Here is a 12925-nt window from a genome sequence, read left to right as displayed (position 1 = left end):
GAAATGCTTCACAGTAAGACACAGCCTTGGTGGAAATGCCTAGAAGAAATGACTGGGAATAATTAGACACTGCCCTATAGATCATCTTTCATCAATATATATATATATATATATATATATATATATATATATATATATATATATATATATTCAGAGGCACCATTCCTTTTCAGCAAGGCCTGTGGCCTCAGTTAAAAACTGCTCACAGTATCCATATGCCTTGAACATTGCTATGGACATTTCTATATGAAACCTAAATAGGCTGAACCGTGGTAGATACACACATCCCAAAATAATGATGTGATCATACAGTCATAACACTTAAATAGCTTACTTCTAATGGGGTAAGCTGGAGTAGCTTTTTAAATGTATATTTGTCAATATGTGGAAGATAGTATTTCTTTTGGATTTGTATGGTAACAAAATATTGTTTTAAGTATAAAGTTTAAGCATAAGATCTGAAATGGGGCGGAAGACATGCCCAAAGACATGTTGCTGCAGATGTTTTTATTATTTCAATTGGTAACACTAGATTAATAATAATAATAATAATAATAATAATGTTTAATTTATATAGCTCTTTCCATAGCTCAAGGACACTGTACAAAAACAGTAACACAATAGACAGTCAATTCACATAATAATAAACAGTAATTTCACAATCAATCAATCAATCAAAATAAGTGGACAGTAGACATTTGCCAAGTCCAGGGATAGACATGGTTGCAGTTGCATATCATGGTATAATTTTTTACTGGAAACAGAGATACACAACATAGTAACAACGGTCAAAGGATAGTATTGATAAATTAATAAAAGCAACAAAAATACACAGAACAGAAATAACCAGAGACAATTATACAGATGGTAGTGTAGGATGAGGAGAGTGTCTAAACAACATGTTATAACTAATAGTATTGGGTAAACCAGTAGGGTTTGAGTTGTGATTTAAATACAGATAGTGAGGTTATTGTCCTTTTTTATTACAGAAAATGACCTGCCACCCATTGAAGATAGACAAAATCTAGGTACAGTAAGAAGTTCACATACTGCAGATCGAAGTGATCAAGGTGGAATGCAAGGAGACAGAAGATCAGAGGGAAAAGGAGGAGCAAGGCAACTGAGTGATTAAAAAATAAGCAGAAGCATTTTGTAAGTAATGCGTGATGGTACAGTGAACCAATGGAGTTTAAATAAGATAGGGGTAACATGAGCAGATAGTTTAATATGGGTTAATATTCTTGCAGCAGAATTTTGAATATATTGTATATTGTATATATATATATATATAGTTAATTGGTAATCTGGCAGAAAGAGCATAAGAGTAGTCAAGGCGTGATGTTATGAAAGCATGCCCTAATGATTCAGCATCTTTCTGGGAAGCATAAGATCAACGTTGGGCTAAACGGCGAAGCTAGAAAAATCCAGCTTTGGACAGTTTCCTAATGTAAACATCCAGAGTCAGTGAAGGATCAAGAGTACTGCCTACATTTCTGACAGTAGCAGATGGAAAAATTGTTGTGACATCAAGGGTGAAATTGGGAGCATTTAGTATATGTTTTGTCAGCGAAGGGGTGCCAGTTATTAAAATTTCTGTTTTCTTCAAATTCAAACTGAGAAAATTAGAATTTAGCCAGGCCTTTAGCTCATTAACATAGGTAGATAGTGATGTGGTCTGGGTAATAAAACAAAACTTAATTACTTAAACCTAAAGTACCTTAAAGTACTAAAGATTAGGGAACACTATTCATTATTAACTAGTTGCTTATAATTAGAATGCATTTAACTAGCATACTGGCTGTTTATTGGTACTTATAAAGCACCTCTTAATGCCTTATTCTGCATGACCATATTCAGGTCTCTTGACCCTACACAATACCTAAAGTAGCAAATTAGGAGATTATTGAGATAAAACTTGTTAGTAGTGAATATGTGTTCCTTAATCTAAATCTAGTGTTAGCTTTTTTAACAAGAATTACCAAGAATTGTAATTCTTAAAGTTAGTTTTAATAATGATTCATATTTCAAACTGAATATTATCAAAATACCAAAATGGTTCACTCACATTACTATAAAAGGGAGAAAGTGATACATGTAGTATGGCAGAACAAGTACCGCTTTAAATAACTTTTTGCCAGTTGGTAAAATCAATGGATCACTGCAGCTGCTAAAACAATAGAAGAAACAATTAATCAGTTAATCAGTCAATGCTTTCCTTGAAAACAGACTTTGGAATTATTCAATCTGAATTCATAATCTTTTGCTGTTTTGACATCTATTCAATTAAAAATAAAGATATGCATACAGTAGGTAATTCATGTAATTAAATAGTATAATTGAAGAGTTCAGATGCATTTTATCAGGTACAGTAGCTTCAGTAATTTCACTAATGAATAGGTTATTTTCTAATAAAGGCATTTAGGCTTTTGCTGCTGACCTCTTCAATTTAAGACTGGAACTGCACATTTTTTACAAATCTGAATTTGTTTCAAAACACTAGTCCTCATCTTGCTGAATTTGTAAAATGGTTCCAAAGAAAAACTGGGAATCTTACACTAAACGACTGAGGATCACACAACAATGAAAATGATGTCTTCTAAAATATATGTGTGATGTCCTCAATAATCAAAGCATGAAGCTACTAATTTTAATATTTGTCCATCATGCAACACATTTCTTTGATATCTGTTAAATCTGACTGTCCAAATTTGCTATAACAAATCGGCAAAAGCAGAGTAGAGTCGTTTTTTTATTACTAATATTATGAAAATACTTACTTCAAATACTTCATACCTATGCTTCAGCTTATATATTCAGTATTCACTATTATTTTATTTTTATTTTTCTCAAGGAGGCATAACTTCACAATTACATAGAAAGTAGTAATAAGTGTTTAACATTTTCAAAAATCTGGTTCATCCTGCCTTAGTAGTGGAAATACTGCCACTTTAAATGAATGTAAACTTTGTGCTATAGCCAAATGAATGACCAAATTTGACTTTTATCTCCTTATAATATTTTGGATGCTGTATCATCCCACACATTGCAAAACAGTTTTTGGGGTGAACATCTTCCTACAATTACCCTTCACTCATGTCCTTCCACTAATTAATTTAAGATGAATTGGAGTTTGTAGTGATCGTACAATGATTGTACACAAAATTTTAGGAAGATTGAGGAAGTCTGAAGTCACCCACAAGAAGATTTTGTTGTGGTCTGTGGGGAATTTTATTTTATTTATTTTTTATTTTTTTTTATCCTTCAAAGCAGTGTCTCTCAGTGCTGTTCCTCGAGGCCCTCAAACTCATTTTTCACGTCATACAGCTACTAATGAGTTGATTAACTGGTGTTAATGATGAGATCCAAAACTTGATGCACTGAGATGCCTGTGGTTATGTTTTCCAGGAGGTATAACTTGAAAGGAAGTTACGTTCTCATCTCAGTTCTGCTCCTTTGCATTGAAGCCTCCATGCACATGCTTCACAAGCACCAACAACCATCACTGTCCATACGCTTAAAAAAGTGAGTGCAAGTTACAAGTTGCACTTTACTTTGAGCAACCTGCACGTCTCTGTAATTTATCTGAGTAAACAGAGCTTGGTGTTTGCAGGTTCTGCGCCGCATTTTGATCACACTGTGGTGACAGGGAGCACCTGTGGACAAGAGGGAGAGATAAGAGCTTGTCAGACTCAGTGAAGCCACATGACTCCGACCAGCATACCAATGCTGCAGGACAAATAACTTCTCAAGGTAATTCTATTCCAAGGTCTCAAAGCGACAAGCTCTCGGCAACTGTAATTAGCTCAGATAATGCTGATCATTGATTCAAAAAACAGTGCTGAATACATTGGAGGACTGGCCCTTTATTGACTGTGATTCTCACTGTGGAAATTTAAATAGAGACAGGGTTATAATAAGAAATGTGCCAACATTTAAATAATTACCCCCCCCCCATAAAAAATGAAATAAAATAATAATAATAATAAAACAAAAAATAGAGGAAATGAGGCCTTGTTGAGTAGCATTAATGTGTTGTTGTCTTGTCTAAGATGCTGTGGTAACACTTTAGTATAGGGACCAATTCTCTCTATTAACTAGTTGTTTATTGCATGCCTATTAATACGTTAATGGATGTTTATTAGTACTTATAAAGCACATATTCTGCATGACCATATTCTACATCCCTAAACGTACCCAAAACCTAAACTTAACAAGTATTAATTATTAATAAGCACCAAATTAAGAGTTGTACTGAAGCAAAAGTCACAGTTAATGGTTTGTTAATAGTGAGAATTATACCTTAAAATAAAGCGTGACCGATGCTGTTTTACAGATCTACTATACTGACACACATGCAGCTCCTTTTCGCAGACACAACCGACCGTGTTTATTTGAACTCTGTGGGGTTTTGACATAACCTTATTCGTGTTTGACAGTTGACGTGAAAGAGTTGGCTTTCTGTGCATGTGCTTTGTCTCAATGTACTTGGAAAACTGTATATCAGAAGTTTAAACTGACAGGGCTTTAAAAAAAATAAAAAAATCATACAAAGAATAAACTTTTCATGAAGACTAAGAATTGCAACATCATCTGAGGATAAGCAAGATAGATATGATAATCATAAACATCACATGGTATAGGCACCTATAGGCAATGTTTACAATAACGTCTAATATTATTGCTTTCCAAAATGTAAAATGTGTGAAACTGACCTTTAACAAACTGTATTTTATAGTTCCATAAGCCTTTAAAAGATGGGTTGACATAGGTAATAAATGATAATAATAATAACAACAACAATAATAAAAAAGTCATTGTAGTGTATGTGTGTATTTCTTTGAATGATACGTCAAATAACAATAAATTCATTTAGTTGACAAATAGCTCATCATTCATTATCCTGTGAAATTAATGACCTAAAGTACCAGATAAATACAAACACTGATTTGGAAGCCAACATATTGGCATTAAGCCCGAAAAATGAATTGTGTACAATGTTTTTAAACTGCAAAAACATCAGTTTCTTGGGCATTAGACTGCTAATAGAAACTTCACACTTACCAGTGTCTCTTGGTCTATTATAAAGGTGTAAATTAGTAACTGCTTTTTATTACAATGAGTTTGGGGTGAAGAACAACTTGAGGGAAGTCTTGAGAATAAAATGAAATCCTTCTTTCACAATCTGTTTGTCTTTATTAGCAAGGTTCTCATGTAGTCTTATTTTTACAACTGTGTTTAGCAGTCTCACAAGTACAGAGAACTGTAATTATACAATGTAATCTTGAGAATTTTCACATATCTTTGGATCAATATTCTTTATTTGGTCAAAAACCTTAATAATTCCTTAACCAAAACAGTATTTTGCAATAAAAATGTAATATATTCTTGAAATCTTAGGATATTTAAAGGTTCACAATGTTGTTTAAGCCTCTAACTTTTTAGGTGAACCCTGAATCTAAGATCATACAGTGAAATAATATGTTTCAGAAGGCTTGAAATATAGTGCATGAGTTTTATGACTATGATGTGTAATTTTCATGAAGGCTTTTTTTAGGAGCTTGACAGATGTGGCATTATAATGTGCCATTGCAATGAAAAAATTTGATAAAGACATTTCAAAACATATCCTTCCAATTTAAGATTGAACTGTTCATTTAAAAGGAAACAGGGAATTGAAAATGATTATTGTAAATCGTTATTTTAACTTAAAATTTAATGTAAGAGAACTTTATTGAACTTTATTGAGATAAAGCTGCATTCACACCATGTCATACAGTACTTACCTCAATTGGTGATGACAACACATGACTGACTTAAATCAGTCTCACCCACAGGCTTGCTTCCATGTTAAAAATAAGGTTGATAGCCTATTTAGGGCCAAACTTACTAATAGTTTGAATCATGATCTACTAAAGACATGCGGTGACGAATTAGTGGTAAAAAGGGATGGACTGTTATTTTTGAATCTGACCTTACTAAATATGCATTGGTAGTTTCCTTTTCAGATGCAAAATTTATGGGAGGAGATAATTAAAATGAATCACAAAACATGATTTACTAACGTTTACTTACGTTTGCGTCATTAGTATTTGCACCATTATTTAACACCCCCAAAAAGCATGTCTTCAAGCAGGCAGTAATTTGTGCTGCGTGTAGTAGATTTCATTGGTTATTATGGAAATTATCTTTATTCTTTAATGTGTGCATTGTCAATACAACTGACTTGTGTCCTCTTTTGGAAGGCAAAACAATGTAGTTTCGCTTTCACAACAAAACACACAGCATCACACACAGCAGGCTTGAGTGAGAAACGGCTGGCAGGTTTGAGTGAAGATTCAACAAAGGACCGGCCATTGGGCTTGTGGCAACCATGTGATGACCCAGGCCTGGACTCTGCTACATCCACGATGAAAGTGTTGATATACATCACAAATCTACAAATCTTCCCACACAGTGATGTAAACATGTGGGGGCGTGTTTAAACGAAGTGTTTTAGGAGGATGTGGACGAGTTTTTACTTTTATAAAGAACATCTCTTTGGATTTGAAACTTTAGTCTTTGCAACTTTACAGATCATCTTCATGCACCAAGAGCTTGTAACACTCCAAAGAGAAAGGAAAAATGTAATCACATCATATGACCCCTTTAAATTTAATGGTTACTCAGAGCTAGTGGTCAAAAGAGTACTAAGAAATTGTACTTAAGTAAACGTATTGCTACTTTCTCACACTGAACAACAATATTTAATGCGTCTTTGAGTACATGTACAAGTACTGAAAAATACTTTGACTCAAGTAAGAGTAAAAAAGTAGTTATGGAGCAGGGTTAACCCTAACCCTAACACTTATGTACTGTAATGTCTGTTTCACAAGTGAGACTCCTTATATGGGCAAATATGTCAGATATCACTGCACACTTATCACATGCAGATAGAGATGCTTTGACTGATGAATCATGGAAGACAATAAACACCCAATTGCAATACAATGCTAATTGGCTTGTATCACAGTAAAGTTTATTATAAATAATATTTTCTGTCTCACTGTGATAAGAAGCAACTTAGAACCACAGAAGCTAACTGTTTCAAACCCGACTGGTGTTTTATAGTGATATTGCAAAACATTAATATTAGTCCCATAAATTGTCATGTTTGACACTGTTATGTAAACATACTACCTATGCTTGTAGCCAGGAGCAACTGTTATATAACTACTTTTGAAAAGTACATTCACATATAAGATTATGTGGTTGTCAAAGAAGGGTAAGCAAGGGTTTAAAAGACAAAAGAAAGGGTTTAAAGCCAGTAAAAAATAATATGGCACATTGTTTGAATTGTTATGATTATGATTCTTGTCAATTCCTAATTTTGATAGTAAGGGAAGGTAAAAGATAATAAATAAATAAATACATAAAGAGAAAGAAAGAGAGAGAAAGAAAGAAAAATCTTAGATATCATTGACAGTTAATCTAACTCTTATTGCAAAAAAAAAAAAAAAAAAAAAAAAAAAAAAATATATATATATATATATATATATATATATATATATATATATATATATATATATATATATAATTTTTCTAATGACAGTTTAAGGAATGGTTTATAAAATCACATAATAGGGCAGAATATTTCTATACTGCATTAAATGTTATGTCAATTAGCACTGGATTATTCATATATTATTTATAATTGTAATATCAATGGTATGACCGATTTTAGGAGCTGACAAAATTATGATTTAAAATCAGAGCATAGCTCGCTTCCACTAAAATACTGGAATGCTAATGATGTCCTGACATTTTATCCTACCCATCAGATTTTCCTACCAGGGTTTACTGCGGATGCATACCCCAATATTTGTCCTTTTTCTCACGCTGAACAACAATATTGAATGTGTCTTTAAGGGTAGGTTTAGGGTTGGGGTAGCTGTAGACTTTAATAAACACGATCTAATAGGTATAACAAAATATTTATTGTTGGTTTCCAGTAGCTGTTTCCCTTCAAGATACAACCTCGAATATAACACATAATTACTGTATTTGCAGTACTGGTTTAGGGTTGTGGTAAGTGTTGACATTGATAAACCATAATTTACAGGTAGCATTTTTCATTGCCGAGTTGTACTACCAACTGTTTTAATGGGAGGTATCGACAAATCGACAGAACACCAGGAAGAGAATTGATTAATTGATCTATTGAGTCTTCAGGTTTTTTGAGTCGTTCGTTCATCACGTGACAGCCCTTTACTCAACCAATGCAGTTTGAGACTGCACTAGAACTAATATGATGTGTGTGCGCGTGAGAAAATAAAGACATAAAGAAAACAAATAAAAAGCATTATGTCATAAAATGAGTGCAGCCTATACTTGATGAATTTTTTTTTAAATCTGTTCATTATTTAAGATAAATATATTTTATGCGGTTATTTTCTTCCTTTTATTCCTTTTATATACTTAACTTCATTTTGTAACAATGTGTGAATCCTTCTGGTCTTTTGTCTGTGCTGCTATTTACGCATACAAATCTAAAGCCCTGAAAACAACAACAACAACCAATCTTATTAGTTAATGATTGACTCATGAGTAAAAAAATAAATAAAGTAAAAAAAATAAAATAAAATACACCGCCATTATAGATTTCTCTGCTTATCAAAAGTGATTTTAAGGAAAGCAAAGTGGTGGTTAAGATCCTTGCAGCTCAGGGTGAGCTTTCAAGGAAGCAATTGTATTAGAGCTTTACAACTTTACTTGAATGTTCACTTGTGTTCATATATACATCCTTTTAATCAGATCAGAGGGTTCAAATGAATATTGCAGGAAAAAAAAATGTTGTCCATGATAAGGCAATAGACTATAGCAATGCAAATCATTAAAGCTGTACTATATTTGTTCTCCTTAATGGTTCAAAGATTTGTCCTTTGTCTCTTTTACAGTCCCACTGAGCAAATGTCTGCTTATTGGCCAAACAATTTACAGCGTACACAGAGCGTCAGCATATCTCAGGATTATCAGAGCTGGAGTGTGCTGTGTAAACTGACCTTGTTATTGAACCTGCGCTCTCTTCGTCATGCTAACATGCAGCCCTAGTCAGTCTGCATTAAATGCCTGGTAATAGGTGGAATGACTGACATTAAAAGCTTTCTGGGCCTTGATGCCTCAATAGCTTTTCATTAGAGATCTGCATTCATGTTCGCTTGAAAGTAATGGTGCCTTTAAGTGCACCATAGCTTTTCCAAGTCTTCTTTTCAGAAACAGTTCATGTTCAAAGTACTTGTAGGCTTTTAAGTTTTTTTCATTTCTTTTTTTTTTTTTTTTCTTCATCAAAACATCAAAACACCTAAAAGCCTCTTCTACAGTGAGCAGTTTGTGTGTCCACTGTCATATTCACTCTGAATGAGAGTCTAAAGACCATATCACTGCATTTTTCCCCATCTTTAAATCATTGTGAATGATTCGCTCCAGATATGTGTACAATGTAAGCTACACAAAACCTCCAGAGGCACCTACTCTTTATTCGCTTGGTGTACTGTATGCAAATGAACAGATTCCAGAGTGTCCCTCATTACAGATAGTGCTAATGAGAGTCAGGTAAAAAAGCATGTACTTGTCAGGACTGGCCAGAGCAATGTTGATAAATAGTCCCAATTAGGCATCACCTTCACAGGGTGACCCCCTGTGTATTGTGAGTTTCATTTGCATTGAGCAGTCATGATATGGTATTCAAGACACAACGAGTGAAGCATAGTAAAATAAATATTGAAATCAAGTGAAATGTAATTGCATTGTATTAAACATTGTTCTTAAGTGTATAACTCACTCCAGTGCTCATATAACATGATTATTTATTAATATAGAACCTACTACTTTTATGGTATACTTTTATTGTCCATTATGTAATATCTCGCACAGGTTTTAGAAATACTTTTCATCTTGAGTACACTGATATTGTTATTTTCTTCATATTCCTGTGTTTTAGAAGTTGTGGAATGTAGATGCCTACACCACTTTTTAAAAGTTTGAAACAAAAACTTCTAAATACATATAACAATGCTCTTTGTGTAATACTTTAATACTAAAAAATGCATGTAATTTATTAATACAGATCCTGCTACTTTTATGTTTTTGTCCATTATGTCATATCTCACACTGGTTTTAGACGTACTTTGATCTAAAGTTAATTTATATTGTTAGATGTTTTATTCATATTCTTGTGTTTTAGAAGTTGTGGGATTTAGATGCCTACACCGCTTTTTAAAAGTTTGAAACAAAAAAAAAAACTTCTAAATACATTTTTAAATCTGTCAACTGAGGTTGGAGTTCAATCTTCTGCTAATATTGACCCATTAAGGATATACCAGAGTTCAGCTTCCAGAAAATAATGGCAATTTGGATTCCCTTTTCCATCTATCTAAAGTAAATGTAGTTGATGGTTACTTAAACTTATCATAATTATAGACAACTTATAGTAATGGAGGTTTTGTCAGGTCCTTTCTCAAAAAAAGGGGGTGGAGGGGATTGGATATGAAGGTGGACAGGGAAATTACAGAGACTGCTGCAGTGCAGTGACGTGATGTGCCCACACAAGTGTTTAAGTCACATGAATTAAAGGTATGGTGTGTGTTTATTATGCAGGTTATTGTGGTGTGAGCTTTGGGGAGAAAATGCATAAGGCAGTGCATGTGAGTTGGTTGTACTGAGTTGTGGATTATAAATATGACAGTTGCCAAAAAAGACAGTGTTGGCAAAGGCGTTATTTGACCATATAAAAGAAGTAACACATCTTTGCAATGTGATAGGGCTTAGGTTTCATGCCATAGGATGTTCTATCCATATCCAAATATCTATGTAAAATAAGTTATGATCCTATAGGTTTTTTCCATTCCATCACAGATGAAGTTTTGGTTCTTAGCTGGTCTCGCCTTTGGCTTGCTTAGTTGGGGACACTTAATTACCAGCATTTTCGTTGACTTAATTGCACAGAAACTATTTAAACTGAACTGGGATGGATGATGACATCATTGAATCCAATGATGAACTGCCTTTTTTGCTTTATTTACACACTATTTTACTAGGTTGTTCAGTTGCTTTGTTACAATGCATATTGTTAAAAGCGCTATAGAAACAAAGGCGGTTTGACTTGTCTGTAGATCTGAAGCAGTGGTTGATACAGACTCTGATTCAATGACGGGGTATAACCAACACAAAATGGCTCTTTCTAAAATGATTGAAACCACAGACAAAATTTAATTAAAAAGCAGAGACCACAATTTAAGCATTTATATACATGAATATGCACTTTACAAGAAAACGGAGCAGTTCTCTGGTTTTCCTTAATTAACTTTAGTGATCATTCTGTCAGAGCTGCCATCTATCCAAAACTCTAGCCTACACTGGTTATGTATGTATATATGGTATATTCCATATAAGAAAGCATGTGCAGTTTCCTTGTAAAATGTAATTACTAAACCTACTTAAGACAAGTAAATTAACCTAACTGACTTCAATTAAATAAAGTCATCGTTCAGTCCATTCAATGCAAGGATGTCCATTTTGCACATAATTACTGTGATGAGCAGCTGAAGGCCAAGAACAACATTTTAAATACAGTCATGCTGGTAATTAACGGAATTTACCTGCTATCAACCCTCATCACTTGCCTGGTTGCCCACTAAAGCTAAGCAGGGTTAAGACTGGTCACTACCTGAATTGGAAACTAATGGAAACCTGAAGAGCCTGTTTGTATGGGCAAGGGCAGCGGGGACACTGTGCATCTTATATCAATATTTGTAATTCATGGAAGATAAAAAAATAATAATAATAATAAAAATGTTTGTTTAACTATTCATTTAAATCACAGGGTAATGACTGCATCCTACTAAGTAGTGTTAGACAGCTAGCATCACTACGAATTGTAAAGCCTTTTGATTAACTACATTTCTCACAGTGTAGAGGTTTTGGTGGAGTTCATTTTTAAATGATGTAGCTTTCAGTGGGAGACCTTCAGCGATGATGAATTACATTTTCCTTTACAAAATTTAACCAATTATGTCTGTGTAGAATTATTTTACTTAAGAAGCATACGGTGTATATGGTCTATAAAAGAAAACTGACTGAATATTGTACCGAAAAGGCCCAGTATATTGCTGTTATGTTTGGAGAGCAGACACTGGTCACTCTTGATGATGTATAAATATTATTTGTGGATCAAAGCAAAGCTATTAGTGAACTGACACATCAAAATGAAGGATATGTTCATTCAGACAACGAGTACCACAGATGTTGATAAGAATTTGTCTAGAGCTAAGTACTGATGATCATCTACAAGGTCATATTGCCAAGAATTGCAATATGAATTGCAAAGCAAGTCTGATAGTTCCATTATTTTCAGAGAAATGCGAACACTTGCTTGTAGTTTGCATGAAATTAAATAAAATTTAAATAAAATTATTGTGAAATTTAGATTTTGACATTCCTGCATCATATTACACCTGGATGTGTGGTTTAGTCATAGTCAACTTAACTTGCAATACTGTTCTAAGTTTCTCAACAAATTTCAGCAAGCATCCAACAGAAGACAGCTGATGTCAAATACCTAAATACTCCCATTTTCCAATCAGTCTGTCTTAAAGTGGACAGTTTTGGCTCTGATGAGAAGAAAACCGAGAAGAAAGACTGCATTTTTAACCTAAAAATATGCAGGAGTCAGTACTTTGATGACCAAGGTTATACAAAGTCAGTCATGAGATCTATAAAGATCTCATGAAAAAACTCAGCCATTGCCCCCACCCAATATAGAGAAGTGAAGAACACAGATCAAATCTGTTGGGAAAAGGCATAATTTCAGAAAATAAAAGCTACAATGATTCACCTGTGGTGTTGGTCAAACAGACAGATGAGGCCTGGACTGTGTAGACTAAATCAAAAG

At 33.7% G+C, this 12925-nt stretch overlaps 1 long non-coding RNA gene across 1 annotated transcript in view; it reads right to left on the bottom strand.

The window, feature by feature from the left end:
- Nucleotides 1-3507: 3507 nt before the first annotated feature.
- The window catches only part of LOC127948348 (uncharacterized), a 27325-nt gene continuing 17907 nt past the window's right edge, over nt 3508-12925 (bottom strand). Inside the window, exon 3 of the long non-coding RNA XR_008152064.1 lies at nt 3508-3653. This is a non-coding gene — a long non-coding RNA (uncharacterized LOC127948348). The remainder of the gene's footprint in view (nt 3654-12925) is intronic.

Source organism: Carassius gibelio, chromosome B1, assembly GCF_023724105.1.
Source record: "Carassius gibelio isolate Cgi1373 ecotype wild population from Czech Republic chromosome B1, carGib1.2-hapl.c, whole genome shotgun sequence".
Lineage (NCBI taxonomy): Eukaryota > Metazoa > Chordata > Actinopteri > Cypriniformes > Cyprinidae > Carassius > Carassius gibelio.
Note: the sequence above shows the minus strand (reverse complement) of the source record. Positions and strands in the feature narration are given on the sequence as shown.